The sequence below is a fragment of the Salmo salar genome, chromosome 10 (genome assembly GCF_965601325.2).
Source record: "Salmo salar chromosome 10, fSalSal1, whole genome shotgun sequence".
Classification (NCBI taxonomy): domain Eukaryota; kingdom Metazoa; phylum Chordata; class Actinopteri; order Salmoniformes; family Salmonidae; genus Salmo; species Salmo salar.
Window position 1 is genome coordinate 115,916,865 of NC_138300.1, and position 21,293 is coordinate 115,938,157.

General features: G+C 45.4%; 1 pseudogene; it reads right to left on the bottom strand.

The window, feature by feature from the left end:
• Positions 1–4,957: 4,957 nt before the first annotated feature.
• The window catches only part of LOC145858559 (two pore channel protein 2-like), a 33,312-nt pseudogene continuing 16,976 nt past the window's right edge, over positions 4,958–21,293 (bottom strand).

Sequence of the window (21,293 nt, forward strand, 5' to 3'; positions counted from 1 at the left end):
AAAGTAAACTCGATCAATAATCAACATTGTGAATGTAATGAGTCATTAGGCATTGCTAATTATAACTGTTACTAACTATTACAAACTGTTACTAACTATTACTATCTGTTACTAATTATTATTATCTGTTACTAACTATTACTATATCTAATGGTTACCAACTATTACTATTACTACCTGTTACGATGACTAACTATTACTAACTATTACTATTACTAACTGTTACCAACTATTACTATAACTAACGGTTACCAACTATTACTATTACTACCTGTTACGATGACTAACTATTACTATTACAAACTATTACTATTACTAAATATTACGAACTGCTACTATTACTAACTGTTACTAACTATTACTATGACTAACTGTTACTAACTATTACTATAACTAACGGTTACTAACTATTGCTGTTACGATGACTAACTATTTCTATTACTAACTATTACTAACTGCTACTATTACTAACAATAACTAACTGTTACTATTACTATTACTAACTATTACTAACTGTTACAAACTATTACTATTACTAAATGTTACCAACTATTACTAGTACTAACTATTGCTAGTACTAACTATTACTAGTACTAACTATTACTAGTACTAACTATAACTGACTGTTACTATTACTAACGATTACTATTACTAACTATAACTAACTGTTACTATTACTATTACTAACTGTTACTAACGATTACTATTACTAACTGTTACCAACTATTACTATCTGTTACTAACTATTACTATTACTAACTGTTACTAATTCTTACTAACTGTTACCAACTATTACTATTACTACCCGTTATGATGACTAACTATTACTATTACTAACTGTCACTAACTATTACTATTACTAACTGTTACCAACTATTACTATTACCAACTGTTACCAACTATTAGTATTACTAACCGTTACTAACTATTACTATTACTAACTATAACTAACTGTTACTAACTATTACTATTACTTACTATATCTAACTGTTACTAACTATTACTATTACTAACTGTTACCAACTATTACTATAACTAATTGTTACTAACTATTGCTAACTATAACTAACTATTACTATTACTAACTATAACTAACTGTTACTATTACTATCTGTTACCAACTATTACTAACTGTTACTAACCATTACTATTACTAACTGTTACTAACTATTACTATTACTAACTATTACTATTACTAACTATAACTAACTGTTACTAACTATAACTAACTGTTACTAACTATTCCTATTACTAACTATAACGGACTGTTACTATTACTAACTGTTACTATTACTAACTGTTACTAACTATTACTATTACTAACTATTACTAACTATAACTAACTGTTCCTAACTATAACTAACTGCTACTAACTATCACTATCTGTTACTATTACTATTACTAACTATAACTAACTGTTACTAACTATTACTATTACTGACTATAACTAACTGTTACTAACTATTACTATTACTAACTATAGGCATTACTAACTATTACTAAATGTTGCTAACTATTACTATTACTAACTGCTACTAACTATTACTATCTGTTACTAACGATTACTATTACTAACTATAACTAACTCTTACTAACTGTTACTAACTATTACTATATGTTACTATTACTAACTATAACTAAATGGTACTATTACTAATTGTTACTAACTATTACTAACTGTTACTAACTATTACTATTACTAACTGTTACTAACTATTACTATTACTGACTATAACTAACTGTTACTAACTTAGAATTACTAACTATAACTAGCTGTTACTAACTATTACTAACTGTTACTAACTATTACTATTACTAACTTTTACTAACTATTACTAACTATTACTAACTATAATTCTCTGTTACTAACTATTACTAACTATTACTAACTATAACTAACTGTTACTAACTATTACTATTACTAACTGTTACCAACTATTACTATTACTAACTATTACTAACTGTTACCAACTATTACTATAACTAACTATTACTATTAACAGAGATTTAATGACAGTGAGGACATGTAAATCTTAGCATATCATGAACAGACAAGAATCTTGTGCTGTACTGTCACTGGTAAAATGTTAGGAGTGGGGTGCGCTCTTCTCCAGCCATTTAACAATGACAGCTTTGTCAAAAAGAAGTCTGTACACCCCTGGGCCAGTTGGTGAAGTGTGCCTCACCCCCCTTTCCTCTTCTCCTCTCACATTGCTTCTAAGTCTTCCTTCTTCCCTTTCTTCAGTAGCATTGACGTAATCTCAAAACAAGCCACAGAGGCAGCTGCTCACTCTCGCTCTCTCTTAACTCACTTCATCTTACTCTTTCTGTATGCTTTTGTCTCAGTCTCCTTCATTTCATAATGTATGAATGTCCTGTGATCTCACAAAGACCATCTTATTCTGACATGACATTATGACCTCTGTTTTGTTTTGACTTTTGCAGTGTAAAGACAGATGGCAGATGATGGTACTGTACCCATTCTAGTGAGAACCGCAGCAGAACTCACTCCCAACCCAGTCCAGTCACTGTCTGGTCCCACTGTCTGGTCACTCCCAACCCAGTCCAGTCACTGTCTGGTCCCACTGTCTGGTCACTCCCAACCCAGTCCAGTCACTGTCTGGTCCCTTCATTATACAGCACTAGCTAGCTGTTAGCTGGCCATAGGCATTCTAATGGAAGGTGGCATACACTTCTGTTCCCATAATTCCATAGGGTATTAGGGCAGTGGACCACACACAAAGGACTCTAGATTCATCATTGTCTGGGTCAGGCCAGTCCGTACAGACAATGGCCTAGCTGTGACTAAGTTTGACATCCGTCACAAAGACAGGGTGTGAAGTCATTGTTGCTCCCATCATAATTTAGTGCCTGACATGCTTTCTGATGCACTGCTGCAGCCTCATTATAGACCTGTCTGTCACAGTGTGTCTGCAGACAACAGTTGGGGGAGATTGAAGAAGAGCTGAGCACTTTGATCACAATGCCCATCCCTGGCTAATTCCCTGGGACAATAGCTAGCTACTGATGGTAGAGGAAGGAGGGTGGGTGCTGCCAGGGAAACAAATAGAACCTTACAGTATATCTCAGCAGGGGGCACTCCTCTCTGTGGTCTGTGGAGAGTTGGAGACCTTTGTGGCCCAGGTCAGGACAGACAGACAGTATTTGAGGAAACTGATTTCTAAAGGGTGTCGTCATTCATTGCAAAGGTTTTGAGCTGTCATAGGTCATTACAGATCCCATGGCATGAACCTGTTGCAAGAGTAGTGGTACTACCCCCTGGATACATCCTCAAGCTAATCATCACACTACACACTACATAGTACATAGCACATACTACATGGGTTACTAAATCAGCTACCAATGGGCTCATTAGCACTGTTTCACTATAAAATCACATAAAACTCTAACAACAGAGTGGGGTGACACTCTGGAAGAAGGTGCAGAGAAGAAGGGAAGAAGGGGTGCTTGAGGTGGGGTTGAGGGGGAATGGAGAGGCTGAATAAGGGGTGCTTGTGTTGGGGTTGAGGGTGAATGGGGAGGCTGAATAAGGGGTGCTTGTGTTGGGGTTGAGGGGGAATGGGGAGGCTAAATAAGGGGTGCTTGTGTTGGGGTTGAGGGGGAACGGGGAGGCTGAATAAGGGGTGCTTGTGTTGGGGTTGAGGGAGAATGGGGAGGATAAATAAGGGGTGCTTGTGTTGGTGAGAATGGGGAGGCTGAAGAAGGGGTGCTTGTAGTGGGGTTGATGGGGAATGGGGGAGGCTGAAGAAGGGGGCTTATGGTGGGGTTGAGGCAATTTATATATACTAGATGACTGACAGGGGGAGCTGTTTTGAAGCCCCCGCACCTCCATCTTGGCACTCCCACAACATTGTAAAACAATATTTTGGAAGCTATAAAAATTCATTTATCAATATCTACATTTGTTTTTGCCACATGTATTATATTATAGACACCTTAATGAATAATTTAAAATTACATGATGTGAATTATTTTATTTTTTAAATCAACTATTATTCCTGTCCCCACTACCACAACAAAAATACTTAAATACATGTAATTTTGTCCTTGAAATATTTAATTGAAATACTGTAGAATTCCATTCATTCCTATGGAGGACTGCTCCTTCTGGGGAGTACCAATATGGCTGACAGTGGCTTCAAAGCCTCTCATTGGCCATTACATAGCATCAACAGTCCAGCGTTTATATACATCATTGGGTTGAGGGGGAATGGAGGAGGTGGGGTAGGAGAGGGGGAATGGGGGAGGCTGAATAAGGGGTGCTTGAGGTGGGGTTGAGGGGGAATGGGGGAGGCTGAATAAGGGGTGCTTGAGGTGGGGTTGAGGGGAAATGGGTGAGGCTAAATAAGGGGTGTTTGAGGTGGGATTGAGGGGGAATGGGGGAGGCTAAATAAGGGGTGCTTGAAGTGGGGTTGAGGGGGAATGGGGAGGCTGAATAAGGGGTGCTTGAAGTGGGGTTGAGGGGGAATGGGGAGGCTGAAAAAGGGGTGTTTTGAGGTGGGATTGAGGGGGAATGGGGAGGCTAAATAAGGGGTGCTTGAGGTGGGATTGAGGGGGAATGGGTGAGGCTGAAAAAGGGGAGTTTGTGGTGGGGTTGAGGGGGAATGGGGAACGGGGAGTCTGAATAAGGGGTGCTTGTGGTGGGGTTGAGGGGAATGGGGAATGGGGAGTCTGAATAAGGGGTGCTTGTGGTGGGGTTGAGGGGATTGGGGGAGGCTGAAGAAGGGGTGCTTGTGGTGGTTTTGAGGGGGAGAGTAGCAGAAAGGAAAAGGGGTCAACAAATAGCTGGCGCCAGCGGCTGCAGAAGCCTGCATGCCTGGAGAAGATTTAGTGTTGAAGCAGAGGGAGGCCGAGCATGAGCCCATTGGGCCTGTGAATGTGGGGCTGTTCATGGCTGATTTCATGCCTGGTTGATCAGAGGCTGCCGGGCCAGGCCTCACGACAGCTGCAGGGCCTGCTGGCCGCCCGCGCCCTGGCCCGGCACAAAGGCAGCACAGCACAAGAATGGTTGACAGGCTGTTGTTAACGACGGAAACTGTGTGAGGTATGTATATCAGGGAGCTAAATACTGCCAGTGTTAATCAAGCGAAGAAAGGGGAGAGGGAGCAGAGAGAGGGGGTGAGATGATGTTCTGTATCTGAAGCATTTTTATACTGCAAGGTTTTTACTATACAGAGCATCTAATCATGGCATAATATTAATATAACAATATATTTTTAACAAAGTGTTTCCTTGATTATCCCAAAAAATTTAATCCACTATTTGTCCACTGACCAACATACTTCTGATATTATCGTGTCATAAACCATCCCATTCACAAGACCCAAATATCCCCCACATTACTTCGCTCACACGCCTTGAAGCAACAGGCTGGGGGTAATGTCTTGAGTTTTATTGGACTGAAGGAAGTTTACAAGTGACTGGAAGTCCTGGCCAAGACCATGTTGTCCTTCTGGGCAGGAGTTTATAAGCACAGGGCTCAAAGAGAGGACGTGTGCGGAGGATTCTGAATGCCAAGACACAAAACCACAAAACCTTGACCTTGACCCCCTGTTTCCTCATAGTGAACACACAGGCTGTGCCACGCTCTCCGTAGGCCAGTCTGCATGGCTCTCAGAGGAGAGTTCATGGATCCTACGGGGGGGGGGGGGTGTCAGTCGGAGCTACAGAGACAGCAGAGGGGTGTGCAGTCTCCTGGACAGGGCAGTCTGTTAATCCGTATACAAGGCTCTCTAAGGACATGTCCTGGCCATCCCATATCAGGCCCTCTGTCTGCATGCCTCTCCACCCCTTGGGTCCAACAGGGCTGAACTGATTATGATATCTATAACTGAAGCAGCCAACCTGACCAGTCTGATAACAATCATACCAGTCAGTCCTCATGATACGATTGAGATAATCACATAAAATAACAGCATTCATTACTATTCTTCTCTACAACAGTCCCATGCGACTTGATTCTTAAGTCCATTCTTGTGTCACAATGTAGCTAAACGTTGTCAGGTGCTACACTGTCCCACCATTGTCATGACATCAAGTTGACACATCTTGCTTCTAAATCAGGGGTGCACATGTTGAGGAGAAAACACAATTCTCAAACTAAAGAGTGAAATCTTTAAAGATGAACGTTCAGAAGAAAGGCCTATGTTGTGTGCTGTCAGTGACACAGATGGCCACTGTCCAAGCCGGGGTGGGATACGACCCAATGACCTCTTGTGACCCGTATCGTCACAGTCAACCTAGAGCTAGCTGAACTTTCATAGGCTCTATCCTGACTGACACCCTATAGTGGCCCGCTTCAGACACTCTCTGGTGGACAGTAAGTGGGTTGTGGTACAATGGTTATGGTGTCAATACCATGTTAAGAGTTGTACGCTGTGCCATTGTAACCAACAGAATACGGTTACATTGAAGCAATAACTTAATTATTTGAACCTGAGGAGCATCTCTTGTTGTATGTGATATTGTCGTCAGGTTCTGGACGTGGCAAAACCAGCTGCTAGCTAGTGTAACACACCTCACCTTCTGTGAGTGTGGGCCTGAGACCAGCTCAGCTGAACCAATGAGAAGCTGAGTTGGCTTTGTGGAGGATAGAACATGGTGTGAGTTTGTTGCCATGACGCCGTGACACGACAGCAGTTACCCTTGCAGGGCAGGAGCAGCCAGTCAGTCAGTCTGTCAGTCAGCCAGCCGCCTTAATATGGGTGACGAGAAGGGAACTTTCCCCAGCACTGTTTAACCACTACCACCCCATGTTAATGATGCCCCCAGGTTACAGTGCTAGCGTGTGAACCATGTCTCCACGTCCCCTCACACAGATTACCTTTCTGTATCTCTGGGCTCCATGATCGCCTCACCATTCAACCCTTTGTCCCCCCTGACGCGGAGACTGACTGCTGTTTTCACCCTGGTTTGTATGAAGCATAATAAGATGCATGTAGCAGGTCAAGTCCCTGCCACAGGCTAACAGCATCACCAGTGAGAAGAGAAGCCTTTTCCCACCATAACTGATACTGCATGGATAGTAAAAAAGATATATGTAGCCTAATGTACTATATTGGATGACATGGTATTTGAAGCTTCTAAAATCTCAAAAGGATACATGTAAAATTAGACTTAATTCCTGAAAACGACTGATCTATCAGCCTCATGCAGTAGAGCATCATAATAACTGCACTGGAAGCTAAATGAAGTGGTTTTGTGCCAAGGTCCAAATGTAGTCACCATCCCCTTGGGAACCGACAAAGGCATTTTGTCCTCCACCCTATCAACACTTACAGCAGGACAAGCCCATCATGTGATAAGAGAAAATATGTTGGATCACCTCCAAAGCCAAAAGGTTAGGGGAGGGAGGGAGGGAGGGAGGGAGGGAAGGGAGCGAGCGAGAGAGAGAGAGAGAGAGGGTAGGGAGAGAGGCAAGGGAGAGAGTGAGAGGGCAGGGAGAGAGGGCAGGGAGAGAGAGAAGGGAGAGAGGGAGAGAGAGAGGGCAGGGAGAGAGGGAAGCTAACTATGTTCCACTCAGCCAAGACTGGGTACATTGTCCTGCCACTGTGGGAAACTCTGAAAACTTCATTCTAGTGATTACCAGGAAACTATAGATGCCGTATCAGTCACTCTCCTGCCTTCTCACTTCAGCTGCATGAGCAGAAATATGTCCAATTTGGCGATGCATTACTGCCATACGAGATGACTCTGAAACTCTCTCTCTTCCTCACTCTCTCCATCTTTCTCTCTACCTCCCGCTCTCCATCACCTTATCTGTGAATTAATGACTGTCTGGCCTTCATTGTAAACTGGTGATGTCTTATGGGAAGGCAATATTTCATTATTCTAGATTATTATATTCTTAGTATCAGGAGATTCTTTGAGTGAGAACATTCTTAGATTTTTAGAGTCAGAAGATTCTTAGATTTTTAGAGCCAGAAGATTTTTAGAGTCACCTCCACTTGATCACATTCAGCCATGCAATAGGATGGGTTTCCAAACGGCAAAGGCTATCATATTTACAACAAAAAATCTCTCACTTGTCTGTTTGCACCTGTCACAATAATCTCACACAACTGATGTGCATACACTGCCTCAGTTAAGACTGCCTCAGTTAAGACTGCCTCAGTTAAGACTGCCTCAGTTAAAAAGTGAATGTTCAAGTAAAGACAGAGATCTGTAGACTAGAGGACGTGTTACTGCCATCTAATGGACAGTGCTAGAACATCAGAGCATTACGTTACCTCTAATCCTGTCCTTTCAACTAACAACATCAACAGTGTGTAGCAGTTCCTAGGAGTGTCCAACATCAGGGCCGGATTACCGAACGGACATGCAAGGCATGTGCTCGGGGTCCCCAGGGCCATCTGGGAGGTCTTTCAGAAAGCATATGATACCAAAAAGTGTGGATTTGTAAGAAATTTGCTTTAAAACTGCAACATTTTCTCTTCGCTTCATGACAAAATATGTAGAATAGCATTATAAAACTTTTTCTCTTTGCACCATGGCAAAATGTGTTGAAGGAGGGCTGGAGATCAGTGCCCCGGGGCCCCTGTTCAACATCACACTACTAAGCTATAATGCCTATGTTAATCACATAATACAATACTCAGTTTGAACAAAACCTCTGACGTCTTGAACCACCATCCCTCCACCTTAGCCCCACAAACCTTACAGACCCTGATGCAGCCACAAGTCATGGTTACTCTCCCCTGTATGCAAATCAACCTGTGGTTGATCCATAGGAGATGCAGAGATAACAAACTAATGTTATCAAGGCCTACCTTTCTTCAGACACCCACACAGTGCACTTTAACCACAGGTTAATGGTCTACTGGTTAGGTGAACTAGGCTGTATGGGCGTATGTTTCTGTCATGAGATCAATTTCAACTGGACAGCCCTAGATCAGTGCGGCACTTTGAACCGTGACTGGGGCAAGCACACACACACACACACACACACACACACACACACACACACACACACACACACACACACACACACACACACACACACACACACACACACACACACACACACACACACACACACACACACTTAGAACAACAGTGCTCAGGAAACTAAGGTCCTTATCAGGGTTCCTGCATTGTGATTGATGTACTGTATATACACTATATGTTTTGTTGAAGAGATCCATCAATTTCCACTCATTCATACTAATCACACTAATAAATCACACTAATAAGTTGCACAACCAAGTAAAAAGTCACTGGATCACCATTTCTGCAGCAGACCATGATAACCTCCACCTCGCTCAGCTGGCTGATCAACCGCTCAGACATACACACACACACACACACACACACTCACACACAGGGTGGGTTGGACCGTCAGGAGGGGGAAGAGGGGCAGGAGGGGCAGGAGGGGGAAGAGGTGCAGGAGCGTCAGGAGGGGAAAGAGGGACAGGAGGGGTAGGAGATGGGAAGAGGGGCAGGAGGGTCAGGAGGGGGAAGAGGTGCAGGAGCGTCAGGAGGGGAAAGAGGGACAGGAGGGGTAGGAGGGGGAAGAGGTGCAGGAGCGTCAGGAGGGGAAAGAGGGACAGGACGGGTAGGAGGGGGAAGAGGGGCAGGAGCATCAGGAGGGGAAAGAGGGACAGGAGGGGTAGGAGGGGGAAGAGGGGCAGGAGGGTCAGGAGGGGAAAGAGGGTCAGGAGGGGGAAGAGGTGCAGGAGCGTCAGGAGGGAGAAGTGGGACAGGAACGTCAGGAGGGAGAAGAGGGTCAGGAGGGGGAAGAGGGGGAAGAGGTGCAGGAGGGGGAAGAAGGGCAGGAGGGGGAAGAGGGTCAGGAGGGGGAAGAGGGTCAGGAGGGGGAAGAGGGGCAGGAGGGGGGAGAGGGTCAGGAGGGGGAAGAGGGTCAGGAGGGGGAAGAGGGGCAGGAGGGGGAAGAGGGGCAGGAGGGGGAAGAGGGGCAGGAGGGGGAAGAGAGTCAGGAGGGGGAAGAGGGGCAGGAGGGGGAAGAGGGGCAGGAGGGGGAAGAGGTGCAGGAGCATTAGGAGGGGGAAGAGGGGCAGGAGGGGGAAGATGGGCAGGAGGGGGAAGAGGGTCAGGAGGGTCAGGAGGGGGAAGAGGTGCAGGAGGGGGAAGAGGTGCAGGAGAGTCAGGAGGAGAAGAGGGGGATGGAGGGTCAGGAGGGGGATGGAGGGTCAGGAGGGGGAAGAGGGGCAGGAGGGGCAAGAGGGGGAAGAGGGGCAGGAGTGTCAGGAGGGGGAAGAGGGGCAGGAGGGTCAGGAGGGGAAGAGGTGCAGGAGGGTCAGGAGGGGAAAGAGGGGCAGGAAGGGGAAAGTGGGGCAGGAGGGGCAAGAGGGGGTTGAGGGGCAGGAAGGGGAAAGAGGGGCAGGAGGGGCAAGAGGGGGTAGAGGGGCAGGAGTGTCAGGAGGGGGAAGAGGGGCAGGAGGGGGAAGAGGGGCAGGAGGGGGAAGAGGGTCAGGAGGGGGAAGAGGGGCAGGAGGGGGAAGAGGGGCAGGAGGGGGAAGAGGTGCAGGAGCATTAGGAGGGGGAAGAGGGGCAGGAGGGGGAAGATGGGCAGGAGGGGGAAGAGGGTCAGGAGGGTCAGGAGGGGGAAGAGGTGCAGGAGGGGGAAGAGGTGCAGGAGAGTCAGGAGGAGAAGAGGGGGATGGAGGGTCAGGAGGGGGATGGAGGGTCAGGAGGGGGAAGAGGGGCAGGAGGGGCAAGAGGGGGAAGAGGGGCAGGAGTGTCAGGAGGGGGAAGAGGGGCAGGAGGGTCAGGAGGGGAAGAGGTGCAGGAGGGTCAGGAGGGGAAAGAGGGGCAGGAAGGGGAAAGTGGGGCAGGAGGGGCAAGAGGGGGTTGAGGGGCAGGAAGGGGAAAGAGGGGCAGGAGGGGCAAGAGGGGGTAGAGGGGCAGGAGTGTCAGGAGGGGGAAGAGGGGCAGGAGGGTCAGGAGGGGGAGAAGGATCAGGGTCAGGAGGGTCAGGAGGGAGAGTAGGGGCAGGAGTTTCAAAAGAGGGAGAAGGGTCAAGAGGCACCCTCTGTCTCTTTATATCCATACTTCAATCTTTCTGACCCCTCCCTCTTTCTTTAGATGTCCCTCCTTCACCCGCTCTCTTCTGTTCTAATTTGAATGGACCATGTGTGGTTGGCTGTAATACCTCTCTCATTCTATTAACAACCTCTGAACAATACAGGGTTTCCTCCCACACAGAGAAGGGCTATTATCAGGGCTCTATGAGGAGTTTGATTTCCACACCACCTCCCTAATTGTCTCAACAGCACAGTCTGGTATTCTCAGGTTAGAGAGAACTGATTCAGCCAGGGCCTGTTATTACCATAGATGTGTATAATTAACTAGATATTACAAGGAGGAAGAGAAAATAAAAGAGCAGGTAAGGTGTGACCATACAGTGGAATGACACAATATAAAGTCAGGACCATATGGTGATGTGGATGGACAGACATCATTAGTGACTTGACAACATTTACAGGAGGGTCGGCGGCAGGAAGGTCAGGAAGGGAAGGGGGGGCAGGAGGGGAAGGAGGGTCAGGAGATGGAGGAGGGTCAGGCAGGGGAGGAAGGCCAGGGAGGTTGGGGCCAAAAGGGTCAGGAGGAGGGTCAGCAGCGGGGCAGAGGGCCGGGAGTCAGGGGCAGGAGGGGCAGGAGGGGGAGGAGGGTCAGCAGCGGGCGGAGGGCCGGGAGTCAGGGGCAGGAGGGGCAGGAGGGTCAAAAGAGGGAGGAGGGTCAGGAGGCGGTGGAGGGTCAGGAGGGGGAGGAGGGTCGGGGTCAGGAGGAGGAGGCATGCAGAAATCATGTGGTCAAGTGAAAAAGGCAGGGGGACCTTTTCTTTCACACCCTCTTTCTCTTTATATCCATACTTTTACCTTTCTGATCCCTCCCTCTTTCTTTAGATGTCCCTGCTTCACCCGCTCTCTTCTGTTCTAATTTGAATGGACCATGTGTGGTTGGCTGTAATACCTCTCTCATTCTATTAACAACCTCTGAACAATACAGGGTTTCCTCCCACACAGAGAAGGGCTATTATCAGGGATCGATGAGGAGTTTGATTTCCACCCCACCTCCCTAATTGTCTCAACATCACAGTCTGGTATTCTCAGGTTAGAGAGAACTGATTCAGCCAGGGCCTGTTATTACCATAGATGTGTATAATTAACTAGATATTACAAGGAGGAAGAGAAAATAAAAGAGCAGGTAAGGTGTGACCATACAGTGGAATGACACAATATAAAGTCAGGACCATATGGTGATGTGGATGGACAGACATCATTAGTGACTTGACAACATTTGTTCTGAACAAAAATATAAACGCAACATGCAGCAATTTTAAAGATTTTACTGAGTTACAGTTCATAAGGAAATCAGTCAATTGAAATTCATTAATTAGGTCATAATCTATGGATTTCACATTACTGGGCAGGGGTGCAGCCTGGGAGGGCATAGGCCCACTAACTTGGCAGCCAGGCCCAGCCAATCAGAATTACTTTTACCCACAACAGGGTTTTTATTACAGACAGAAATATAACTGTACATTTTCAAGTGTCCTTTTATTGTCCCTAGCACAAGGTGCACCTGTGTAATTGTACCTTCATTTAACTAAGTCAGTTCAGAGCAAATTCTTATTTACAATGACAGCCTAGGAACAGTGGGTTAACTGCCTTGTTCAGGGGCAGAACAACAGATATTTACCTTGTCAGCTCAGGGATTCGATCTTGCAAACTTTCAGTTACTGGCCCAATGCACTAACCGCTAGGATACCTGCCGCCCCAATAACAACCATACTGCTTAATCAGCTTTTTGATATGCCACACCTGTCAGGTGGATGGATAACCTTGGCAAAGGAGAAATGCTCACTAACAGGGATAAAAAAAAATAATAATTGTGCACAACATGAGAGAAATAATAATTTGGAACATTTATGAGATTTTGTTTATTTCAACTCATGAAACATGGGACCAACAATTGACATGTTACCTTTATATTTTTGTTGATTGTAGTTGAGGTCAGGAGGGTAGGAGGGAGTAGACTCATTACAGTGCTTACAAGATGCATTCATGTCTCTCTTCAAATGTGCAGAATGTAAGGCAGGAAGAAAATGACAACAATAGTGAAAGATGAAAGTATCAGTTAGTGCCACAATAAAGATTCAGAAAGTGCTGTGATGTGACCTAGCGGCAGCTGCTCTATTTGGACCATAGAATGTGAGCGGAGCGGCGCTGGAGCGAGGAGCAAAAGGTGCCCAATTTGACTGGAGCACAGAGTGAGATTCTCAAATGGCGATTTCGCCAGTAGCTCTCACTCAAGCTCAGGGCATGCCCTGCCCAGCATGCATTTATAGTCTACTTGTGTGCTGCTATAGCCCCTTGCTTTAGCTACTGTCATGGAGTTCACTATATGTTTTCATAAAGAAACTGATAAAACACAGGTGCAACATCAAGGTGACTTTCAAATATTAGGACCAAGAGCGGGAGAGCAGTGATGTAGTGTCCACAACTGAATAATTGTAGTGTCCACAACTAAATAATCATTGTGTTATCTGAAAAGACACATACCGAAAGCATGATGGAAAGGGGGATACTTAGTCAGTTGTACAACTGAATGTATTCAACTGAAAGGTATCTTCTGAATTTAACTCAACCCCTCTGAATCAGAGAGGGCTGCCATAATCAACATCCATGTCCTTGGCGCACAGGGAACAGTGGGTTAAGTGCCTTGCTCAGAGGCAGAATGACAGATTTTTACCTTGTCAACTTGGGGATTCAATCAAGCAACCTTTCGGTTGTGTACTTACTACATGCATATGCTAAAAGAAAGGAACGAGGTGGGTAGAGAACTAAGTGTGTCATTTAAACAAAGTATTTATAAACTAAAAATCCGATCTCTTAAAAATTCTGTTCGTTGGACTAGTAACCGAAAGGTTGCAAGATCGTATCCCCGAGCCGACAAGGTAAAAATGTGTCATTCTGCCCCTGAACAAGGCAGTTAACCCACTGTTCCTAGGCTGTCATTGAAAATAAAAATGCATTCTTAACTGACTTGCCTAGTTAAATAAAAAACAATAGGCCATCATTGATTTTGGCTCAGTAGGCATGGCATATTCCCACTTTAAAAGGATATTTCCGTTTTGATTGGGTTATTTTGCCTAAACCTTTAGGCCTACCTTTAACAAGAAAAAACTCTGCCTCCCTGTGCAGCCTGACAAGAGTATCCCGAAGGGTGATTAGCATCCCCAGTGGCTTTGCAAGTCTGGAGAGGATATTCTTGTAAAGGCGTCTGTGTGTAGCTGGTGAGATGAGTCAGGCGCAGGACAGCAGATATGAGTAATAAAATACTTTACTCAAACATAACAGGTAATATACATGGCCACACAATACAACAAACAATCACACAAATACAACATGTAGAACAGAGGGTTAAATAATACACAAGTAATTGATTAAGTGAAGCCAGGTGTGATAAGACAAAGACAGAACAAATGGAAAATGAAGTGGATCGGCGGTGGCTAGAAAGCCGGTGACGTCGACCACCGAACGCCGCCCGAACAAGGAGAGGGACCAACTTCGGCGGAAGTCGTGACAATTCTCCACTGCTGGCCGGCTCTCCAGGCACAATCGCATGAGCCTGAAGCCACAGACTCTGGACAAACTTGTGTTTCTAAAAATGAATTCAAAGGCACTGTAGACTAAGCCAAATAAGGCATTTTTTGTTTAATTAGTATATAATTCTAAGTAAGTCACAGCCTATATGCGCACTTTATAGACTATAATGCTTTAATACAACGAAATGTTGTTTAAATGCTGAGTGCTTTATGTCCCTACCAGCCTAGTGTCGCAAATGCTTCACAATGTATTTCTTTGTAGGCTATAGCCGTCATTGTAAATAAGAATTTGTTCTTAACTTCTCTAGGATGGGGGCAGTATTTTGACGTCCAGATGAAAGGTGTGCCCAAATGAATCTGCCTGCTTCTCGGGCCTTGTGAATGTTAACGTGCTTAAAGGTCTTACTCACATTGGCTACGGAAAGCGTGATCACACAGTGGTCCAGAACAGCTGGTGCTCTCATGCATGGTTCAGTGTTGCTTGCCTCGCAGCGAGCATAGAAGGCATTAACTGCTCTAGGGTAGGGGGCAGTATTTTGCCGTCCGGATGAAAGGCGTGCCCGTAGTAAACTGCCTGCTATTCAGGCTCAGAAGGTAGGATATGCCTATTATTAATAGATTTGGATAGAAAACAGTCTCAAGTTTCTAAAACTGTTTGAATGATGCCTGTGAGTATAACAGAACTCATATGGCAGGCAAAACCCTGAGAAAAAAATCCAACCAGGAAGTGAGTTGTAGTTTTTCTATCTAATCCCTGTTCAAACTACAGTGTCTGTGGGGTCATTTTGCACTTCCTGTCAACAGCCTTTAGAAACTTGTTTCATCCGTCTACTGTTACTGGGCAGAGAATAGGAGCTCAGTCAATCAGTGGACTGCCTGAGAGCAGTGAGTTGTTTACAGCGTGGGCACGTTGGCGCGCCGCTCCTCTTTTTCTTCTGTAATGAATACGTTATTGTCCGGTTGGAATATTATCAACGTTTTATGTTAAAAAGACCATAAGGATTGATTGTAAACATTGTTTGACATGTTTCTACGAACGGTAATGGAACTATTTGACTTTTTGTCTCTTGTTTTATGCTCACGCGTTATGCCTTTGGATAGTGATCTGAACGCGTGAACAAAACGGATGTATTTGGACATAAATATGGAGTATTTCGAACAAAAATAACATTTCTTGTGGAAGTGGGAGTCCTGGTAGTGCATTCTGACCAAGATCAGCAAAGGCAAAGGAAGATTTATAATACTAATTCTGAGTTTAGTTGACTCCAGAACTTGGCGGGTAACTGTATAGCTTGCTTTGATGGCTGAGCTCTGTACTCAGAATATTGAAAAATGTGCTTTCGCCGAAAACCTATTATAAAATCTGACACAGCGGTTGCATTAAATAAAAAAAACAGGTGTTATCACATTGTAAAATAAACATATGAACAAACAGTGTACTGGCCCTACGTCCAGGATCAGAGCTATAAACAGGTTGACCACCAGGCTATGAAGGAGGTCAACCACCAGGCTATGAAGTAGAGCTTGGACAACCTGGATTGGGGAACACAAACCAAATACAATCATCACCTCTCTGTCAGTCATATATTTCTCCAAATGCTCACATGATAGAATTGATTAGAATAATCAAAGTAATTGTTATCGCAAATTGATTTACTCAGTAGTGTATCTGGCATATACATCCAGAAAGACATTCAAGTTGTTCATCATGATGTATAGGAGAACCAGAGCAGACTGAAAATACAGGAAACATGAAAGCAGAAAGCCATTACTATAAATCCCATCAATACCAATAATGCAAGATTGACAAAATGTACTAAAGTACCATATAGACTGAGGGTACAAAACATTAGGAACATTAGAATTCAGAGGGTGAAGGGGCAAGACAAAAGATTGAAGTGCCTTTGAACGGGGTATGGTAGTACGTGCCAGGAGCACCGGTTTGAGTGTGTCAAGAACTGCAATGCTGCTGAGTTTGACGCTTTTACAATTTCCCTTGTGTTACCCTAGGATAGGGGGCGCCACAGCGCATTTTGGAAAAAATCCGTGCCCATTTTCAACGGCCTACTAATCAAACTCAGAAGCTAGGATATCCTCTATGGGCTAGGTGGGACGCTAGCGTCCCACCCGTGGTGCACTCCATCAACAGCAGGTGCATTTCAAGAGCGGCAAATTTGAATCCAAATAAATGTCAAAATTCAAATTTTTCAAACATACAACTATTTTACACCCTTTGAAAGATAAACATCTCCTTAATCTAACCACGTTTTACGATTTCAAAAAGGTTTTACGGCGAAAGCATAAATTTAGAGTATGTTAGTGTAACAGGGTTGGTTATGTTTCCACTTGCCTCTAAAGAAATGTGTACTTAATGTTCAAGCATTCGTATTGGTTGGTTCAACTGATGACACTAAGGTGTGTTGTGATTGGCCCCGCTTGCAGATAGGGGGAGATCGCGAACGTCAGGTCTTCCCAGTATGAAAATGTGATGCAAGGGGTAGGTCACGTTCTGAATACTGTTTTATATTTTATATTTTACAATGTGTTGAAGTTTGCTGTACGTTAGGGATTTATACATGTGTGAGTATATGGTACCTGTTAGGGATTGAGGGGCTTTCTGGGATGTGCTTTGGCATATGATTGCTGTAGATAAGTGTTAGCTAGCATACATCGTTGTAATGGTCACATAAGCCCACTGCTAACACAGTTGTCTTCATGCTACAGCTTTTGTCATCGACAGCCATCAGTACCATTAAGCCCTGCACAACTACCGTGCTGTTTCTCATTTAACAACAGGAATAAATGATGCTCAACTGGGACCGCTGGCTGATGTGATTTATTAGAAAAAAAAACACAACGCAAGGAGAGTACGCTATACATCTGTTACACTGGTGCCGTGACTCGTCTTCTTGTCTTCGCCGGACGTCACGTGGAGGGATCCGAGACCCGGCTTCAAGAAGTACTGCGGTTGCTGATGCACGCCAGAGGCCTAGGTTTCGCAGTCTGCACAAGTGGAATTCTCAGGGAGCTCCTGGTAGCATGAGTGAGTGGGGGGAAATATAATGTACTGGTTATTACTTGTATGTGGTGATGCTATGATTATTTAGTGATGTAATTGTGCTGTTATGCTAGTAACCTTCCGAAGCCAATTAACGTGAGGGCAACGCCATTTTCTACCACACGGTGGTGACAACTATTTGTGATGGCGTTTCTTGTTACCTTTCTGTGTTGATTCTTGGTCTTGTTAGACACTACTGAACGTTTGTTTTGAGTGGATTATGTTCATTTTGATTTGATAGAATTGTTCATATTGATTGTGATTTTTTTGTACTTTTTTTTTTTTTTGGTCTAAATATTTACATAAAAAAATATATATATATATTTTATTTTTATTTTATTTTAAAAATGGAAGGTTTTGGGAGAGGTAGGGGAGTTTTCATGTTTAACCCTTCACCGCCAGTGGGTAGGGGGGCAGCTATTTCTCCAGTTACTTCCACACCTCTGGCCAGGCCGACTGCACAGGCAAGTGTGCGCTTTCCACATGATTTAGAGCTACCTCAACTCAGTGCATTCGAGCCAGTTTCACCTAGTCCTAGGAAGGAGGATGTGTCTATGGATTTCCTGGCAGACATTGTTAAGCAGATAGGTCACTCCATAGGTGAAAATATTGCCTCTTGTTTGGAATCAAAGGCTATGGGAGATGGGGTAGGACAGAAGGTCGATTATGTTGGTGGTACCATGGCTGGGGCCAGCTCTAGTCTAAAGGTAGTGGTGAAAAATGATGTCAGTGAACCAGTGTGTTTCAGGGGGGATGGTTCAGAGAAATGCACAGTGCATGAGTGGGAGGAGACCATGTTAGCGTACATGCAGAGGAAGGGCTATGATGGGCAGGAGAGGTCAGATGAAGTTTTGGGTAAACTGTCAGGGCGGGCACGTGACGTGGTAAGAGTAAGCCTACGCAGTAACCCAGTTGACTTAAGCCAGGGCCCTAGACCAGTTTTTGACATTCTGAAGCGTCACTTTAGCGACACAGTCAACTCCGACATGCCCCTAGCTGATGTTTATTCTACGTTGCCAATGGAAGGGGAGACTCCATTTGACTACTGGATCAGACTGAACAGGGCTATAGAGGTGGCAGAGGACTGTTTGAAGAGGCAGAACAAGGAGCTAGACAATCCATCACGTGTTCTGACTGTCATGTTCATCAAGCACTGTCCGAACCCAGAGCTGTCATTGATATTCATGTGCAAACCATTGCATGAGTGGACGGTTGCGGAGGTCCATGGCAGGCTGGAGGAGTACCAGAGGAAGTGCAAGGCTCCACGTCCCTTGCGGCTGGCCCCACTGGTCACCACACTGACGCAGGAAGTAAGTAGGCCAGTGTCAGCTGTTGCAAACTGTCCGGACCCCTTGCAGCAGCCCACAACTGGCTCATCCGAGGCATTGGATCGGGTGATTGGCATGCTTGAACGGGTCTTGGAGCAGAGGCCACAGCAACCTGTAGGCGGCTATGATAACCGTTTCCAGGGGAGGCCCAGGAGAAGGGTGAACCCGTCTTTGCAATGCAAAGTGTGTGGTGATGCGAATCACAGCACAATGGATCATGGTTATTCTAACCACCTATGCTTCCTCTGTTATGCAGCTGGGCACACTCGTCTAGAATGCCCTCGCACTTCATCGGTAACTCCCGTCGCTCCATCAAACAGCGACACGACACAGCGGCAGGAAAACTAGCTGGCCCGCACGGGATGGGGGGGAAGTGCTGGGCCTTGTGAGGTGCCCCAATCAGTTAGTGGTGTAGATCTAGAGTCAGTATATTCAAATGTTTGTGATGAAGTCAAGTCGAACGAAAAAGTCATTATGCAAAATACACAGAGAGTGCTCCACAACGATGAACTCTTCTATACTAGTGTGTTACTGGGGGATGTTATAGAGGTGAGCGCTATGATTGACAGCGGTTCTATGGCATGCACATTGAGCTCAACAGTGGTGCCACGCCTTGAGAAAGCAGGTGTGCTCAAGAGTGGCTCCCTCAGTCCAACTGAAGTGGTGTTGGTTGGCTGCGGGGGGTTGAAGACCAAGCCTGTAGGTGTGTGTGAATTGAATCTGTCTGTGTATGGCAGCAGTGTCTCTGTCCCTGTTCTAGTAGTGGATGGCCAACGTGATGAGCTTATCCTAGGCAGCAACGTGATTAAACACCTCATCAGGGAGCTGAAGACGACTGGTGACTTCTGGGAGAAGATGTCATCATCTGAACACAATGGAGATGACAAACTGTTCCGTCTGCTGGCTAATGTAGAGAGATGGAAAGGGACTGAAGTGCCAGAAAGAGTGGGCACAGTAAGGCTGAAGCGGGCGGTCACATTGGAGCCTATGCAGGAACATTTAGTCTGGGGCCGGCTGTGTACGCCTCAAAATGTATCCGCGGGCAGTGCTGTCGTTATTGAGCCTACGAGGGCACGCTCAAGACCAAAAAACATTCTAGTGGGGAGAACAGTAGCGACATTGTGGAGCGATGGCTGGGTCCCTGTCAAAGTTATCAATCCCTCACCAAAGCCAGTAACGGTGAGACGGAATGCCAAGATAGCGGATGTTTTTCCTTGCATGGCATTAGAGGACTTTGACACTGACTATATGGATGGGCCCACTGTCAAACCGGTCCCCCTGGTGCAGCAGGTACACAAAATGGATGACAATCCAGACTTTGACAATGGTAGTGGAGATAGCTTGACTGTTGACAGTACCGTCGACCCGCACAGAGTGACAAGTGAGGTGTTGCACGAGTTAGGGTTAGGTGGCATTGACATTGAGTCCACTCAGTTGTCGCAACAGTGTAAGGCCAGGCTAGTTCAGCTTATAGCCCGCTACGAGTCTATCTTCTCCCGGCACAAACTAGATTGCGGGAAGGCTACGGGATATGTCCATCGCATCAGACTCAGTGACACTAAGCCTTTTAGGCTACCTTACCGTAGGCTCTCCCCTAACCATTATGACAAGCTCAGGCAGGCCTTGGATGAGATGGAAGAGCGAGAGATAATCAGGAAATCCAGCAGTGAGTATGCCTCCCCACTCGTCCTGGTCTGGAAGAAGTCTGGTGATCTGAGACTGTGTACAGACTTCCGATGGCTCAATGCTCGCACCGTAAAGGATGCTCACCCTCTACCTCACCAAGCTGATGCTCTGGCGGCCCTGGGTGGCAATGCTTTCTTCTCTACAATGGATTTGACCCCCGGCTACTACAATGTGGAGGTGCATGAAGACGACAAGAAGTTTACAGCCTTCACTTCTCCTTTTGGGTTATATGAATATAACCGTCTTCCACAAGGACTATGTAACAGCCCAGCTACATTCATGAGGATGATGTTGAGTATTTTTGGGGATCAAAATTTTTCTAGCCTCCTATGCTACCTGGACGATGTGCTGGTTTTTGCCCCGACTGAAGAACTTGGATTGCAACGCTTGGAGTCAGTTTTTGAGCGTCTCAAAGCCCATAATCTGAAATTGTCTCCAAAGAAATGCCATTTCATGAAGAGGTCAGTGCGGTTCTTGGGGCATGTCATCAGTGAAGGAGGTGTGGCCACAGACCCAGAAAAAGTGACGGCTATTACAGGGATGACAGAGAAGGATCTCATGGAGGATAACACGGACGTGCCTTCCCAGGGGAAGATTCGGTCCTTTCTCGGAATGATAGTCTATTACCAGC